The 19,170-nt window shown below is 33.7% G+C and overlaps 1 protein-coding gene across 2 annotated transcripts in view; it reads left to right on the top strand.

Annotated features, from left to right (window-relative positions):
• Positions 1–19,170, top strand: part of LOC106138981 (fibroblast growth factor receptor 1) — an 80,948-nt gene that overhangs the window by 9,452 nt on the left and 52,326 nt on the right. The gene's annotated exons all lie outside the window — the stretch shown is intronic.

The raw sequence follows: 19,170 nt of genomic DNA on the forward strand, positions 1-19,170 counted from the left end.
TTTAATTATAGACGTTAATGCATTTAGGATTTTCATTTAGGCGTTATGAGGAATCTGTAACTTTGGGAGTTTTCCACATTTGTATGGTTTCTCCAAAATTGAACAAACGAAAAAATGGGAATTTTCGGTCTAATAACACTAAGAGCAATCCTTAAATTAAAATTAAGTGAAATTCGGTCTAACTCTAAAGATAATAACTAGAACCGGAACTTATATAACAATAGTAAAAAAAGTATGTATGTTTGTTTGTCTACTGCTCGAGTGTTATCAATGACATCCAGTCACGACCTCGTGAACGGTATAATGTCCTTAAAACATTCCTAATGATGTCTCGTTTAACCTCTTAAGTGGAGATTTGTTCAGTTCCATCCACTTTTATACTGTTATAAGTCTGTAGGTATTCATCATTCTCCTGGTGTTAGAAGTGTCCCGGTTTATACATACATATAATACCGTCTATATCCCTTCCAGGGTAGACAGGGCCAACAGTCTTCAAAAGACTGATATGCCACGTTCAGCTGTTTGATTTAATGATAGAATTGATATTCAAATAGTGTCAGGTTGCTAGCTCATCGCCTAAAAGAAGAATGCCAAGTTTATAAGCCTTTCCCTTAGTCGCCTTTTACGACTTCAATGGGAACGAGATGGAGTGGACCTATTCTTTTTTTAATAGTCTCGGTTGCGTCTCCACCTCTCTATAGAAGAGGCTGTTTGTAACCACGAATCTTTGAGTGGGCAAGTCAGATTTTTATTCATTTGTCCTGCGATTCTTTTTAAGCAGAATTTAACTTATATTAGATTATGGTAACACAGATAGTTAGCTGAATGCGCGTTTCCTCACCGTACGAGCAACGGTTAGCAATTAGGCTTATGATTACTTAGACAAGAGAAATTCGCTGCGGTATGATACTGAATATACATACATACATAAAATCACGCCTCTTTCCCGGAGGGGTACGCGGATACCACCTCTTTCCACTTGCCACGATCTCTGCATACTTCCTTCGCTTCATCCACATTCATAACTCTCTTCATGCAAGCTCGGCGGTTTCGGGTACTCTTGACCTGACCCTTTACCCTTTATTTATATACTGAATATTATTAATTCAAATACAGGCATCAAATGTTGGACCGTTTACAATAATTTATTATGATTGAACAGTTTAACCAATTCCGTTAATTTTGATAGGGCTTATTCAATTTGTCAACATAACGAACTAATGTCGCGCCAAAAACGACAGCACGCCATAATTGAATGAATTTGAATGGAACAAACGGTCTCAATCACGCTGCAAGAGTATTATCTTCGATTGTCCAATCACAATAAATATTAACACTACTACACGAAACGGAACGTAACTGTCAAAGTTTCAATCTAAGAAAATGTGCCCTAACGTCTTAAAGATACGGTTGGAAATCTGTTGAGACAGATTTGGCGGCAAGTCTCATTTTTCGTTCCGTTCCGAGGATGATACGCAATAAATTTCAATTAATGTTGTCGACAAGCGTTCGTATTGTCTTACTGAAGAGATTTGACTAGGATACTTGACTAGTTTCGAGATTGACGGTTATTTATAAAAGAACTTTAGAACTATCAGCTTTAATCGTTCTTAAGTAAAATATGGCTTAGACTATTTCGCTCTTTATTATCATTTCATTTCATTTCATTTATTTCTGAACAATGTACATTGTATTGAAATGTTACATTAATTACACTAATATTTTCTAAAATTCTAATTCTAAACATGTTCTAAATATAATATAGGAACATTTTATTAAAAATATATATAAATATTATTACAAGATTCCATGTCCTAAAATTTTTAAGTTCAAATGTCAAATAAAAAAAAATAAATAATAATAATCAAAATGTACATCATAAAAACAATTACACTCTGGTCAAAAATTCGTCGGTGGAATAGTAGCACTTTTCTAATAAAAATGCTTTGAGTTTGGTTTTGAAGTCAGGTTTGTAAATGTCATTCTTTAATTCTATAGGCAATTTATTGAAAAATATTATTGATTTATAATAGGAACTGTGAGCCACAACTTTCAGGGTAGCGACAGGCACTGACGCTAAATCCTTCCTTCTAGTTGCTTCTCTCTTAATCCGCTGTTCTTGGTTTTCATACCTGCATATGTGTTTGGCTAGATGAGTCAGTAAAACAAGAATGTACAGACCAGGAACTGTTAGTATTTGGAGTTCCTTAAAAAATGGTCTACATGACGTTTGTTGAGAAATACGGACCATTGTTCTAATTGCTCTTTTCTGAATAACAAATGCTTTGACCATATTGTACTCGTAGCTTTTTCCCCAAAACAAAATGCTGTATCTAAGCTTCGATTCGACCAGAGCATAATAGACCAACTTAAGGTGTTGGATATTCACCTCCTCTCTTAGACTGCGAAGGACATAGCAAGCCGTACTAATTTTATTTACTATATCTGTGACTTTTCGTTTCGATAGTTGCAATTGACTTAAAAACAACTTACTTGCCAACAAGCGATACTAGCACTTCATCATTCTCATAAGGACTTTCTGATTCGGAGCGAACTCACAAAACTCTAGCTAATAATGCTGGCAAAAGGTCAGGTCAAGAGTACCCTAAACTGACGAGCTTGCATTAAAAAAGAAAATGAATGTGAATGAAGCGAAAGAAGTATGCAAGGATCGTGAAAACAGTATTTTTGCCTGCCGGAGGCATGATATTAAGTATTTTTTAAATTGATCAAGTTTGAAATTGTATGTTAGAAATTAATCATGATTAATTAAGACTCTCGATCGGATAAAAACATACTCGCACATGTCTTTAATTTTGCTAGAGGATGGCAGTAAATTGTTTTCTTTTTATGTCAGAAAATAATAATGCAATAGCGTTATAAATCCTCCCATTGATAACAATTTCCAGGCAAGTCGCGCGGTACATAAGGATGTTAAACATATTTCAATACGAATATCTTTTAAGAGGCAATTTTTATTCAATTTGCTTGCAAATGTTGTCGGTGTGTCTACTTTATTGCATGTTGCGCATTGTATTTTAGATTTATTGGTATTATTTATCTTTTTACACGGTGCTTGCTTGTAACTTTATGACTGCAAAGTTACATAAATATATACATATTATCACGTCTTCCCTTACTTGGTAGATATAGCCAACAGTCTTGATAAGTACCTATAATATGGCTTGATGATGGAATTGAGATTCAGAAAGTGACGTTGTTAGCTCATCGCCTAAAAAACAATCCGAAGTTAGCCTTTCCCTTGAATGACTGTAATATTGCTATTTAGATATCAACTTTTCACCCTTAACGTCGTAGACGAGGCCAATAGTTGCAGTAACTCGTTACAATTATCTGGACGATTTATTGATGACTCATAATTTTACACGGGATACTTTGTGATTGATATATTTTTTTTTACGAAAAGCGCTCATTTATGTTTTTTATTTTTTTAATACGCATTGTAATCAAACCTTTTTTTAAATTAATAACTTGTCATGTTATTATTCTACTCTTCTTTATTTTAACTTTGTTGTGCATCACTAATCTTCAAATTAGGTAATTTTACAATACCTGAATGACTTTTAGTGCCTAATGAACATCTATTTTGTTTACTGTTATCAATCGTATATAACAAATAAATACTTATACATATACCAAACATTCAAGGGAATTTATAGATAATATATGTAGATTCACATTTATGTAACAAAACCTACCTCCCCATTCGGCGTCCGATTAATATTTCTAAGGCGGCATCATCCTTCCGTGAACGTGAAGTGCATTTATTGGGTCCCCTTCCGTCCCTCTCTTATCGATGTTAATATTAAGAAGTAGGAAAGAGACAGTAGCAACGTCTTATTGCAGTCAATCATCTATATTCGTGGTGGCTAGTGGAATATTATCGAACTTCCGCCTGTCTTAAGTCATTGACTCTGGCTGGTCTTGACTCTAGTTAGTGTGTGGTTTATGGCTCAAGTGAAGATGGGGGATGGTTAATGTCTTTCTGGTCAAAATAATTTTGAGTGGTCTGAGGGGACGTCCCTGGGGTACTCTAAAAGCATTGGGAATTTTAAATTGAAATCTCTCCGAACGCCTCGACAAATTTGAATTAAACAAAACATTAAAACTAAGCATTGCACGAAATATTTGCACGTCGTTATCATGGGAAAGCGCTTTAAGCTTAATTAGAACTTCGGAAACTTTTTTAAGGTTAACTGCTAACTTAATTACTCCAGCCACATATTTTCAACAAAAACCGCTTGTGTTAGAATTAAGACCAACGCATTTCCATAAACACATTATTGTATTAGTGTGTAGAGCAATTGACCCGACCGACCCGACCCTAGTTCGGGGCCGCATTACGCTCGTCTGACATAAGTGTTTGGGCACAATCGGCCACTTCATTGCTCTGTGTGTTCTTGCTGTCTCCGTCTTGGAATAGGGAAAGTATGGAGTTGCTATTATGGTTATTTATTATTAAAGTTTTTAGATTTCACTTCTTAATTCATTGGTACTTAATAAAATAAAGCTATGTCTAGAAAAAGAATTAGTGCAATAGCATATGCATTTCTATTGCGATGCAGTTCACCTTTTGTAGTATATTTTGAAACAAGATTTTCTAGAAAAAATGCAGTTTTAATAAGGAACATGTCAAATTCTAACTATGTACCAAATGTATCCAACTATAGAGAATATTCTTTCTGTCTTTTTTTTTCATTTAAAATTATATCTTTTAGTTATAAAGAAGTTAGCCTTATAATAGACTTTCGAACTTATATATAGTGGATTCCTTTGATGTGGTTGAATCATCAACTCTTAAATTAATGGCTGCTCCACTCATTTCTGTAGCAATCACAACAGTGAGTCCTTTATCGAAAAACTTGGCAATACTAAGTAAGTACACAAGTAAAGCAGTTTCTTGTATCCCGGATTTATTTATAGACTAATGAGTTAGACGTTAAGCCATACTGTCTTTAGAAATCATAAATTATTACATAGGCAAGACTTGGACAAAAAGGGTTTTAGTAGAAATGAACACCACATGTATGTCTTCCATTTGACTGGTACTTCTGATTAAGAGGATATGAATATGATAAAAAGTTTTGATAAAATTTTAGTTTATCTTAATTCATAGGTACCTAATTCGCAAAAATTTCATATCAGCATTTCCTTTTTTAAGTTTGTCAGTTACAAATTTATATTACGTCTTTATCTCTTTTGCGACGGGCATATCAATTAGTCCCGAAAACACTGGAAAGCCACATTGACAGAATTCAGGAACTGTTGTTTTTACCTGGACTTACTACCCTTTTTCTCCCTGAAGAACCAGACTCTTAATTATATATACGCAAAAGTTCAGTAGATATAACGTGTGAAAAGACAACAAACAAACAAATAAACTCTCTTTATTTGTTTGTTGTCTCTATTATAATGTTAGTTGGGATGGAACCTTTAATCTGTTTGTAGTAATCAGTTTTTAAAACTCCAGTTGTATCTCTTTAAAGAAAGACAAAATACAATAAAAGTTGTCACTAGGTGACCCAAATGGCGGAACAATAAAATTCTTCCACACCACTGACGTTATCTAGTCAAGGTGTCGACACGAACTTGGCAATGCTGCGCCCGCGCCGCACATAGTAATGACTACGCCGCTCGCATACCGTTACTGTGTTACATTATTAATTAACTGTTAATTATCCTGTGCTTGGATAGACGAGGCTGTAAAGAAAACCTTTTGGACATTAAATGGTGGACAATAAACCTTTTGGAAGTCAAACTAGTGATATAAATTATTATCAATAGTTCCATCATGGAACGGAAAATTCTTATTTTTTCCTGAGAAATGTCTGTGATGAATTTTTGTACTTTACTAATTAACTTGGTCGAAATAGATTAATCTCGACCATCTCCATCTCTAATTATTATCAAAAACTTATGACTTTAATAGTTTGTTTTTGCTATACATTTTTTATTAGATTAGTAAATTTAATTTAAGATCCCAACCTCTAATATAAATAAACTGATAAAACTTTGATTTAAGTCATTTAGTAAATGAAGAAAAGTGGATTAATTAAATTGAAACCATGACAAGAAAATAATATTTAAATGAAATACAAATGAAATGATGAAGCTGAAATAATAAACTTATTTGTCACGATCTATTTATAAAAGAGACATGATAGCAAAGAAGTTCTTCATAAGAATCCAAAATTTTAATTTGAAACCAAAACCTAAAGTAATAAATCCTTTAAAACTGCAAACAGACAAAGCACTCCGTTTATTTCAAAGTATTGATCAAATTCGCATTATTTCCAGTGATCCGAATAGTAATGCCGCATAAAAATTCACATGATGCATCGCTGAGACATTTGGTGTCATACCGTTATTTATAGCTTGTAGATCTATATGTTTCTCATGTTTGTTTATCTGTGAAGGATCATCACAATATATTTTGTTTTAATACAAGGGATTGTACGGCTTACTTTTTTATATAAATATGCCATCTTGCTTGGAGTAGCTCAAGGGGAAAATATTTTTTTAAATTAGTGCTTTCAGTTGTAAGTTTACTGTTATAAGCTTACTTCTAAGTCTGAATTCTTTAAAAGGATACACATATAGATTATATATAATACATTCATATAATCACGTCTATATCCTTTGCGGGGTAGACAGAGCAGTCTTGAAAGACTTACAGGCCACGTTCAGCTGTTAGGCTTACTGGTTGAATTGAGATTCAAATAGTGACAGGTGGCTGTCACTATTTGGCAAAGGGTTCAGGTCAAGAGTATCCGAAACCGCCGAGCTTGCATGAAGAGAGTTTGAATGTGGACGAAGCGAAGGATGTATGCAGAGATCGTGGGAAGTGGAATGATGTAGTCTCTGCCTACCCCTCCGGGAAAGAGGCGTGATTTTATGTATATAGATCTAGTCACTCAGTCATATATCAGTAGGTACCTTTAAATTCTTTGTTAGCTCAAATGGAATGCAGGTTAAATTCACGGAATTCTTAAATTTGATTGTTTAATAAAAGCTTTTAAAAACAACGTCGATCACGTTCGAAATAACACCGATACATGTCGCCATGTCAAACCGTTCAGTTGCAAGAATTGACTTGACATACTGGTAACGGTAACAGCTTTCTGGGAACATGAATACGAATGGAAGAAAGAAATATAATGTAAAATAAAGACCAAAATTTTAACTTGAAATATATTAATAATTTTTTTTTAAAGTATTGATGAAATAAACTAACTATTTTACTTTGAACATAGAATGCAATACAAAACTATAAATGTCATGTCAACCATCATATTTCTTTAAATATAATTTACTAGAAGCCGCTCGCGACTTCGTCCGCATCCCTATCAATCCCGCGGGAACTCCGGGATAAATACCCTATATGTTATTCTGGGTCTTCAGCTACCTACATATCAAATTTCATTGTAATCGGTTCAGTAGTTTTTGTGTTGAAAGAGTAACGAACATCCATACTGTCATTGTGACATACTCACAAACTTTCGCATTTATAATATTAGTAGGATTAAAAGGAAAATAAAGAATTTTCTAACGTACATAAGTAAGTATATAAAATTTTTTGTAAGTAGGTACTTTATATAAAATATATGAAACATACATACATACATGTTACCAAGTGGTGCTGCTAATACTAGAGGTGGTGTCGTGATCGTGAGATGCTATCTCGTGGCGATTGTCATTCCGACTGCGCCTGCGACGGAAATTAAAATAAAGCGCGTTTACACCGTCCGAGTTCTATACGAGACACCAAATAATAAAAATTCATTCGTATTATTAGGTTTTGCTTTTCTGTGTTTAAAAGAGACAGTCTTGAACTTAGCAGTTGTGCTATTTTTGTTGGTATAATATTATTTTATTACTACTTTGTATTGAAAAGAACGGTATTATGAGAGAAATACTAATTTTACGAGCTTGGAGCTCTTGTCTTCCGAAAATTGTATCCTTAAAAATCCTCTCTCATAAACACGGCTTATTAGAACTTTGTTTACAAGTTAGTAAGATGGTTTAATTTAATTTTGGATAACAAGTTGGAATAAAATACCTGCAGATTGAACCAGTAATTGCTTTGGTCAAGTTCCATAATTTATAAAAGACCTAAGTATCCTAATGTACGACACACACGGTTCAGTTAAACCTTAGAAAACCCTTTTCCAACATTTGAAACAGTAACAAAACCCGTTTACAACTTTCCGAGGTAGCGCATATATGTATACAGACGGTGAAAATAGTAATTTCACATGTCACACACACACATTTGAGTCCGTTTTCAGCTCAAACATCTGTAAATATTTCAAGTATCGTAGTATTAATGTAAATTATATCGTCCCGATCTCGGACCCGTCACGTATCATTTAAACGGCGCTCACGTTTCTCAGAATGGTCTTTTTGTTCGAAAAATATTTAACGCGTTAACTTACTAACTCGGTACGAGATTGATTTGTCAATGACCCGAAGGGATGTTTGTTATAAAATATGATGGTCTTTTGTATTGTGAACGCGAATTATGGGTTACGTGTGAAGATTACGTGAAATCTAACACGTGTACTGGAAGATGTATGATCTTAAAGTAAAATACATATATACCTACAGTTATAAATATACTAGGCGTAGGCGAGCACTTTTATTTTTTACGATTTACGAAATTGTATATATGCCGTGCGGTTCCCGGCACCAATACAAAAAAGAATAGGACCACTCCAGCTCTTTCCCATGGATGTCGTAAAAGGCGACTAAGGGATAGGCTTACAAACTTGGGATTCTTTTTTAAGGCGATGGGCTAGCAACCTGTCACTATTTGAATCTCAATTCTATAATTAAGCCAAACAGCTGAACGAGGCAAATTAGTCTTTTCAAGACTGTTGTGTGATTATATGTATGTTTGTACATATCGCAAAATTTGCTAGAAGGATTTTAATGTAATTAATACACGAATAGCATTTAACTTGGAATAACAGTACTTTTTAATCCCGAAAATCCCACAGGAGTAAAACCCCGAAGCGCAACTAGTAATCAATACAATGTTGAAGAAGCCACGAGAGGAAATATTAATTTTGAACACAGATAGGTAATACCATTTCGATCAATAATAATGTAAACGAAACGGGGCTTATACATCATCAGAATCTGCAGAATATTAGCGAAATTGGGGCTAGTTTGTTTACAATGAGAAGTTTGCGGGATGCTATGATGGACGACTGACCCCAAATATATTTATATATAATACCGGGAACCACACGGCAAAAAGAAAACGTTTAATCTAAACAATATTGCCACAACAGTTCTAAATAACCTCCACCTATTTCTCGTGATGAATCTGACCCAATTCGGATCACTTTACATTCTTTACGAGTGATCTGATCTACTTGGCGATTTCAGATTTACGGCAATTGTTTTGTGCCGTGTTAGTACTTGTGCCGTGTGGTTCCTGGCATTCCCGTTCCCGGATTCAAATCCAGGGTGATGATGAGAAACGAATTTTGGCTGAAGTATGTGGCCTGAATATAAAGGTTTTCTCACGATGTTTTCCCCTCGTCGTGAGAGCATCGGTTGGTATTCAAACTAATATACAAACCTAACTTTGAAAAAAGTCAATGGAAGGCCGAGGTGGGGATATTGATATGCATATAATATCCTACTAATATTATTAATGCGAAAGTTTGTATGTCAGTATGGATGTTTGTTACTCTTTCACGCAAAAACTACTGAACCGATTACGATGAAATTTGGTATGTAGGTAGCTGAAGACCCAGAATAACATATAAATAGGCTACTTTTTATCCCGGAGTTCGCGGGATTGATATGGTTTCCATGCGGACGAAGTCGCGGGCGGCCTCTAGTACTATAATAAATTGATAAACGTGGAAGACCCAGGCCAATCAGAAAACGATTTCTCATCCATCATGCCCTGAATAGGATTCGAATCCGGGGCCTAAGACATAGCGCAGTGAGTTTAACATAAATACTTACATACATACATATGGTCACGTCTATATCCCTTGCGGGGTAGACAGAGCCAACAGTCTGACTGAAAAGACTGAACGGCCACGTTCAGCTATTTAGCTTAATGATAGAATTGATATTCAAATAGTGTCAGGTTGCTAACCCATCGCCTAAAAAAGAATCCCAAGTTTGTAAGCTTATCCCGTAGTCGCCTTTAACGACTTCCATGGGAAAGAGATGGAGTGGTCCTATTCTTTTTTGTATTGGTGCCGGGAACCACACGGCAACTTAAATTTAATATAAATAACCCTTGATTTTTTTTGCGGCGTTAAGTGAAGTCGGTTTTAAACTTCCACTACAAACGTACCGATACATATTATTCGTGTATCAAAGGAACACCTTTGGGTATCCTTTGATCGGCTTTATTTGAACTGGTCCACATTAATGTTACGGTGAGTTATCGCATAGTGTCGGTCGGTGTGGAATGCTTTGATGTGTGTAGTTAGTTTTTAAAGGGATAGAAAGAGGCTCTGGTTGTAGTAGTGTGGTAAAGTGCAAAGTTCTATAGAACTGCAAGTCTTTTTCTAGATCTCGTTAAAGACGATTAGAGGATGTCAAGGCATTTCAATGTCGGGTCAACGCATCCCAAAAACAACAGGGTGTTGGTGTCCTCTTTTTATGTGCAAATTGTAAAAGTCAATTAAGGCAAAACTTTTATATAAGCTTGGGATTCTTCTTTTAGACGATGGGCTAGCAACCAGTCTCTTTTTGAATCTCAATTCCATCATTAAGCCAAACAGCTGAACATGGCCTTTCAGTATTTTCAAGACATTTGACTCTGTCTACATTATTATATAAAGTCCCCCTATTTTCTGTATGTATTTACAAATCACGGAAAGATGTGAACGAATTTTGTTCCTGTTTGAAATTTTAGAAATAGGGTTTTCTGAGGAAAGTTTATACCTATAAATTCTAGTACCTAAGCTATCTGCCTCGGCTCCGCAAAGGTAGATAATATTGTGATCATATGTAAAGGGATAAATTTGTGATTATATGTATGTATGCCCCGGAACAGTGAGGCGTGTAATCCTTTACTCTACAGCTACGGTTACACCAGATTCCTCTGATGCAGCTCTGTTTATTTCTGGCGAAGCGCGAAGCATCCATCATTTATATGGAGGAAGAGAGACCGAGTTAAATTGAGTTTTATGTGGCGTCTACATTGGATTAATAAACATTTTTTTGTAACCTTAATTGGGTGTTTTATAATGGTTTGTATTAATAAACTATAAACTAGTCAAACTTGCTTATAGTATATTTTATAAGGTCAACCGGGACAAGTGTGATACATTTTTTTTGCTGTCCACAATTCACATTCAAATATTTTTGCTCTAAAGTGGTATAATGTCAAAAGGTTTATCATTCAATGTCCTTTATTATATTATAGTTTATGTGACTTAGCATATTAAGCGCTATAACGCCATAATATGTCACAAAATGTTGTAAAACATCCCAAGGTATCAAACTGTCACACTTTCGCCATAACCAGAGCAATTGTAACAGATGCAAATTTCATTTAAGATTGCTTTATTATCTGTGGTTTGAAATATAGATTTTGTCGCGGCAACTAATACCAACATATTTAAGAATGCATTTCACTCGATTTACGGCTAATTTTTGCATAATCTGGATTTTTTGTTCTGGCTGGGGCAACTGTGATTCTTTTTCTCTTACATAAATCTTTTGAAGTAGTCCCAAATAAATGAGCGCTGAATTTGACAATCTGGCCTGAAGGCTAATAATGAAAATTCTTGATTTTCGTTTTGAAATTGCCTCAAATCATTAACCGATGTTTTTACAGCCTGGCCTAAAAGCTAAATAATTAAAATGGTAGCTGTTCCTTTTTAATTTCGTAAATGCACAAATGCTTTTATGTATTAATTATCGTAAGAAGTAAGACTATGTAAAAAAAAAATATTAGTATTTTTTCTTTTTAACAAACCTTAGCTGACTGTTTTAAACGGTTTTTTCTAGGTTCGTTTTCATTAGTGCTGTCGCTGAATATACTATATTATAATCACAATCAGTACCGAAAGCCGAACATCTCAATAACCAAATTGACTGTGTAATACCCAAATCTGTGCGTAAACATTACGGCGTGCGTTGTTTGTTCCTCGCCTCGGGACTATATATAAACGGGCGAACCGCGCCGGTTCGTATGAAACCGTGTTTAAATATATTGCGTATTATATTAATTTTATGATTTCAACAGAATCTTACGGTGTGTTACTTTAAAATGAGGAAGGAAAAAAGGAATTTCGTTGAAGCTCGTACAAGTGATATTGTATATTATGATACTGATAAAAGCGAAACTTAATTTTTAATGAAGAATTGAGAATGTGAAGAGATGAGAGAGAGATGAAGATTGATTGATAAATTAAGATATTTATCAAAAAAAACATTATGGATAACCGAATTTCGTTTCGTGCATAAAAAAATGTGTTTACGTTTTCTAAAATGAATTGTCACGGTTTTCTGTTTGAATTGTCAAAGAAAAATTTCAAGGAAACTATTTCAGATAATAAATTTAAATCAAAGAAATATTAATGCAATAGTCATATCTATGAAGGCCTTCTGACATCTCATCTAAGAATAACGGGGTTTTAGGAAACTCTGCTCCCTTTGATCCACACGCCAACATCGAAATATCCGGATTAGATTTTCCGTCAAGCAGTCTTACTTTTAATTTTAAGTACAACTACGTAGTTCTGATAATTTGATCCACGTGTGTCGTACACGTATGTATGTACGTGTATGTATTTTATGTAAAATATATAAACAACGTAACTTTGCAGTCTACTTACTATTAAAGTCGTAAATATGATATACTATTTATGACTTTTTTGTTAGTTTACAGGTCATGATTTCTGGTAACAGAAAACTAAAATCTACGTATTGTTAATAAAAAAATGTACCTATATTGTATAGTGTACGTAGTAAATTACAGTTGTTCTTTATAAACGGTTGAAGAAATTATTATATATTTTCTTCTTTATTGCCATATACGCTTACGAGACGCCTAATTTAATTATGTTTGGGTATAACAGTTAACTATCATTCAAATTACAAAAAGATATCCTAGTTGGCATCGGAATATAAATTTAAATTAAATATGCCACAGCTGATCTTAATAGAACTGATACAAATTGATTTAGACTTTTAGTATAACAGATACGACTTTTAAGTAATATTTATATGTTAAATTTTTAAAAGAAACTTGAATGGGCAAAAAATGTAAGCACTCTATAACATTCAAACTAAATTAAGATTATAATTGAACATAGGTGCAATGAGAAAAATCACAACTAATTTCGATCACTTAATTTACATAGGTCAGTCAAATATAATTTAAGTATCTGATCTGTATCGACTGCCTATAGGCGACTTAAAAACATCATTGATTTGAAAATTAATGTAAACTGAAACCACAAACACAAAAACTAAGATTTAGCAGTATCCGTGATGCGAAACATCTAGTACCGGGTATTTTTAGACGGATATCCTGACCTTGTCCGATTTGCAGCCACATACATATATCAACAACTCTTTGATATCAGTTAAACATTGCACAATTACATCTTTAACTGATTTATAAGCGCTTCTTGTTCTTTCAGTCCTGTTTGAAGTTTTATAAGCTGAGTCTTCTTTATTTTTATTTTGTTCTGACAATCTAGTTATCTCAATGACTCCTTTTTTATTACATACATTGTTATCCTTTACGAAGTAAACAGATCCAGCAGTCTCGAACCGACTCAGAGACCACGTCTGGTAGATACTGTTTACATTTTGTAATCAGTTTCATATCAGTATTTGTAAATTAAGTAGGTTTTATGAATTGCCAATTATTCACTTTTCATCAATGTTTAGTTTTTTGTTTTTTTAATAGTATTTCGTTAACCTTTTTCATTTGTTTTTCAGAGTTAATGTAAAAACTATACAAAGTACGCTAATAATAGTGACGTGACCACTACGTAAAAAGATAAATTTCGTATCAGTAGTAAAATTAACCATTATTTATACGTTCGCAGACAGGGTGACGGCCTGAATAAACACATCTAATTGCGTCGACATAAGGTGTAATTTAGTTTGCACTAAAAGAAATATCGACTGTCGACAGATTTGCGATGTGTCTAAGTTTACGGAAGTCAGTATTTTGTGAGTTTTGTATAAAATAAGTGAACTAAATAATTGGCTTTCCTTGGGTTTTAATATTTTATTCGAAAATTATATAAAATAGATTACTACCTGACTGTTTGACTGACAATTCAAAAGGCAGTCCAAATCACTAGGTCTTAGTAAAGTAATTGTATGCATTTTTGTAGATACTTCGAATCGCAATTCCATCACTAAGCTTTATCGAGACTACTGGCTCTGTTTGACTCGTAAGATAAGAAGACGTAATTATATATATTTATAAAAGCATACATTGCTATTGCCTAGTACTAGTCAGAAGGAGGACCATGGTGTTGGCACAATGATTTTTTCGAATTGTTTTATAATGATTCGTATTTAGAAGCTTGTTTTGTACGACGCAGTGTATCTAGCCGACACAGTAGTCAGATCACGTAGTGGACAGAGGCGGTTACGATGCGAGTAGCCATCAATTGGATAACGATTTCTGAGAGTCCTCGATGATTAGGGACGGGACATTGTCGATACTAAATGTAGGTAACCCACATCATGCTTATTAAATAAGATGGATATCATATCATAATTTTGAAAAATTGACTTCAGAAGTTGAGCATTAATGCTTTTATGAAAAACAATTGTACGTTACTTATTTTATTTTCTATAAAGATAGTGAAATATAATGCACATTATTTACTTGAAGTTTCACGCTGATTTGGCATTGAAAAAACTTTATCTTTGACTTCACCGTAATGAATAAAAACGTGGTAAGTAAAGAAATTAGCTTAGTAAGCAATAAAAATAGCTTCATTTCCACGTCACTAACTAAACTTCTTTGTTTCACATAGACAAATTGTGAAAATTTTCATACAATGAAACCAAACGAAAGTTTATAATAATTCATTTGAAAATAATCGATATCGATATGAGCACGTCACTATTCCCCACCGGCTACTTATTCACGATATCCGAACATAAGACGCACAATGGACCCGTTGTTTGAGGGGGGCATTGTAACAACATCTATACAAATACCAAACTTACTATTTAATAATAGGAAGTACATTTTATTGCCTTCAATAGACCGTTAATTTGACACGAGGTAGCTTTTACTTAATGTGGGAATAAATATTAAATAATAGTCACTATTAAGTTTGTGTTTGCGTTTTTTTGGTACCTTTATGATGTAATCCGTACCTAATAATATTGTAAATTTAAAAGGTGTGTTTTCTTGGCTTTTGTGTTTTGTGTGTAAAAATAAACCCAAAAACTAATCGGTTATGATTAAACTGGCGCAGATTTGGATTACGCTTCAGAATAACAACGACTACGTTTACACTAATTTTTTTTTCGAAATGCTACATTACCTTATTTTTGTACTTAGACAATTTTGACATACTTTATTGAACTAATTATATTCTTAATAGTAAACCAAACATTGCAATATTTCAGAGCTACATGTCATACCTTACAATGTCCACGGAAGCCCTCCATAGATGGCGCTGTCCTATTTTTGACCGTTATACGTTAATCGGTATCGCTATGACGTTATAAATATTAATTGTATGTTATACATGTGCTATTTGAATTTAAGATGTTTGTTCAAAGAAATGATTAAAGTATTTTATTCTTAAAAACTATTGTAGTAAATTAATAAGAATCCATGTAAATAATAGAACACATCACATGTTCAGCCAAACAGCTGAAAGACTGCTGGCTCTGTCTACCCCGCAAGGGATATAGACGTGATGATATGTATGTATCTCATTTTTTGTTCAGATGAAAAAAGAAATAATAAATAAAAACCGCTTGCATTGTACATACTATATTATAATACCTGTTTTACCTTAGGGGTAGGCAGAAACTGTTCGATATTCCTTTTGCAACGATCTCTGCATACTTCAATTTGAGAACTCGTCGGCAATCAATATTCTTTCACGTATTTTTATTGTAGCAAATTAAATCAAAAGTGGGCCACGTTGTTAATAGGCCTAAAATACTTCCCCTGCAATAGCGTTCAAATACATTGTATTACCTACTACGTGCAACCCCTTATTGTTTACGTCTATATTTAGTTCTCTACGCCTATAAGCATGAAGAGTATAAATAAAACGTTTTAACCTTTTACGATAAGTCAAGGATTAAATATTTTTAACCAAACTATAAAACTTGCCTGGTATTTAAACTTTGAAAAGGCAGGCTTAAAGCCACTGTATTTTTTTATTTAGATAAAATAAGAGCATTAAATGTTTTTGTCTACTTAAACATTATTGTTCTAAATTCCAAGAAAATGAAAGATACTTTAATCGAAGCTGTCAAGTCTAGTATCACTTTTAAATCTATACAAAATCATTTTAGATTTACTTCTACAGACGCTGGTCTATGTGACTAATCTTCTCACCGATGTTTAGAAATGCTCGCGAAATAATCAAAAATGCTGATAATACTCGCACGCGATCGGACAAATATTGGTGGCTATTCTCAGTTTGTGTACTTTATGCCCCGTTTACTTTACAGAATTATATATTACTGGTTGATTTGTTTAGTGAAATTTAAATACTGATTTGAATTTAAGTATTTATTTAAGCTTAGGTACATTACATTAAAAAATAATGTAATATGTAGGATATTATTGATATTGATATTATTGATATAGGTATTCATATTTATCAACTTTCAAACTCCAAGCCTTTGACACTCGTGAATAACTAATGCTTAATTTACATTTTTTTTTCTATAGATGTGTAGTATATATCTTTTCCATGTAATAAATGAAAAATATTCACGTTCACTTGCAAGTACTAAATAGCAAGTAGCTAAATACTCGTACACATGTAGATTGAACGAGGCTAGATCGACTGCTGCTTTCTGTCCGTCCGTACGTTCTGCAAAATTGTTTGTACAGTTATGACCCGATGAACCTAAGGTGTATACAGTATTAGTTTTATACTAATTTTACACATTTTACATTATTCAACATGGTGTGTATCTGTACGTAAATTGTTTTTTATTTATTAGTTATTTTTCAGAGTTTGAATCGTGACGAATGTATGTAAATATGTTGCCGTGTGGTTCCCGGCACCAATAGCAAAAGAATAGGATCCCTCTATCTCTTTCCCATGAATATCGTAAAAGGCAACTAAGGGATAGGCTTTTAAACTTGGAATTCTTTTAGGCGATGGGCTAGCAACCTGTCTATATTTGAATCTCAATTCCATCATTAAGCCAAACAGCTGAACGTGGCCATTCAGTCTTTTCATGACGTTGGATCTGTCTATATCGCAAGGGATATAGACATGATTATATGTATGTATTCGTGATGAAAAATACATTTTTGTTGTGGCTCACTACTGTTCCGATCAAATTATTTTATCTCACTCAAATAAAATAAAATTTGTATGCAAAGAAGTTATAGGCTGCGGTATTTCAATTCATTTCAATATTAACCATCTTATTTAGAAGTAAAAGCTCCGATTGGTGGAACCGATGGCACTTCAAATAAAAAAATAATTATCTTCAGCTCAACCCTCTATTCTTTCTTAAGCTGCGTTGTGCCTGCATTTTATCTACATCTTTATTCATGGACACTCTTGTTCGGTTACTCTTTAGTTTATTATATGGAAGCTTTACCTGCGGTAATGGATATCTATAAATAGAAAAGGGTTGTACTTTAGGCGCTGGAACACGATGTTCAAATTGATTTTAAACTGCTTCACGTCTACTGACTCTGTTTTTAATTGCTGGGGAATTTATAAGTAATCGTACTGGTTTAAAAATAAATTGTTTTATTTTTTTTATTTCAACTTCATTGTGTAAAAAGAAAAGTATTCATTCCGGCGGGAATTTCGGGAAATACTTCTTGATTCAGTGGTAAGGCTACTAAGTATCAGCCAGTTAGTCAGTATCCTCTTTTGTGTATTTATTTATAAAATATAAATATCTATAAATCAATGGTAAAATCAAGTGTAAATACGTCGAAAATTTAATATGTTATGTCGTTATATAAATATCTCTGATTAACTACTAAGTATGATTTTGTGCAGTTTTACTCAAAGTAATTCATGAGAAATGTAGCTATTAAGCAGTCACAAGTCTGTCAGGTAAACTCCTGCAAGACTAGGCGGTTCCAAATGCAGCGTTGGTACAACACGCGCTTGGCAGGAAGTTTACCGCGCATGCGCACGTGCGAGCTTCCTCCTACAGGATGTTTGAAGTTGAACAATGACCAGCAAACAATTCAATTCGCCAACGGGTGTAATGGAAACGTGGAAATCGTTTGTTTAGTTGTACTACAACGAAATATCTTGGTTCTTTGGAATTGGAAAAAAATTGTAAATGGAAATTTTATCGAAAAGATCACGATATCAGTTAACACGATAAAATTTCAAACAATCCGCCATTTATTACTAATTGCTTGCTAAATTAATGTTTGCTAATGGCCGGTGTGATTGGACCGGTTATGTGTCATCAAATTACGGTTTTGATTTATTCGGGCCAGGCTGTAAATTGGTTTTAATTTCATTTTGTAGCTGTTTTATTTTAAAATAGCATTTCTGAACAAGCTTTTGTAGGCTATTCACAGAAGAAAGTTCTTAATAAATATACATTTTATATCAGACTAGCGACCCGCCCCGGCTTCGCACGGGTGCAAAATTCGGAAAAAATTATACATAAAAACCATGCTCTTGAAACACTCTACCTGTTACAAAAAACCGCATCAAAATCCGTTGCGTAATTTTAAAGATTTAAGCATACAGACAAACAGACTAAAATAGCGACTTTGTTTTATACTATGTAGTGATAATTCAGTGTTTTAAAAAATCGTCTAAGTTTGTAAACATTGTGTTTATAGCTAATAATCTTGGGACTCGTCTTGTACGCGACAGGCAAGCAACCTGTAACTATTTGTATTTTAATTCCATCATTCAGCCACATAGCTGAACTTGAACAGCTTTTCAAGACTTTTTGCTCTGTCTCCCCTCAAGGGATATAGACGTGATTTTA

This window comes from Amyelois transitella, chromosome 20 (assembly GCF_032362555.1).
Source record: "Amyelois transitella isolate CPQ chromosome 20, ilAmyTran1.1, whole genome shotgun sequence".
In the NCBI taxonomy this organism is placed as follows: domain Eukaryota; kingdom Metazoa; phylum Arthropoda; class Insecta; order Lepidoptera; family Pyralidae; genus Amyelois; species Amyelois transitella.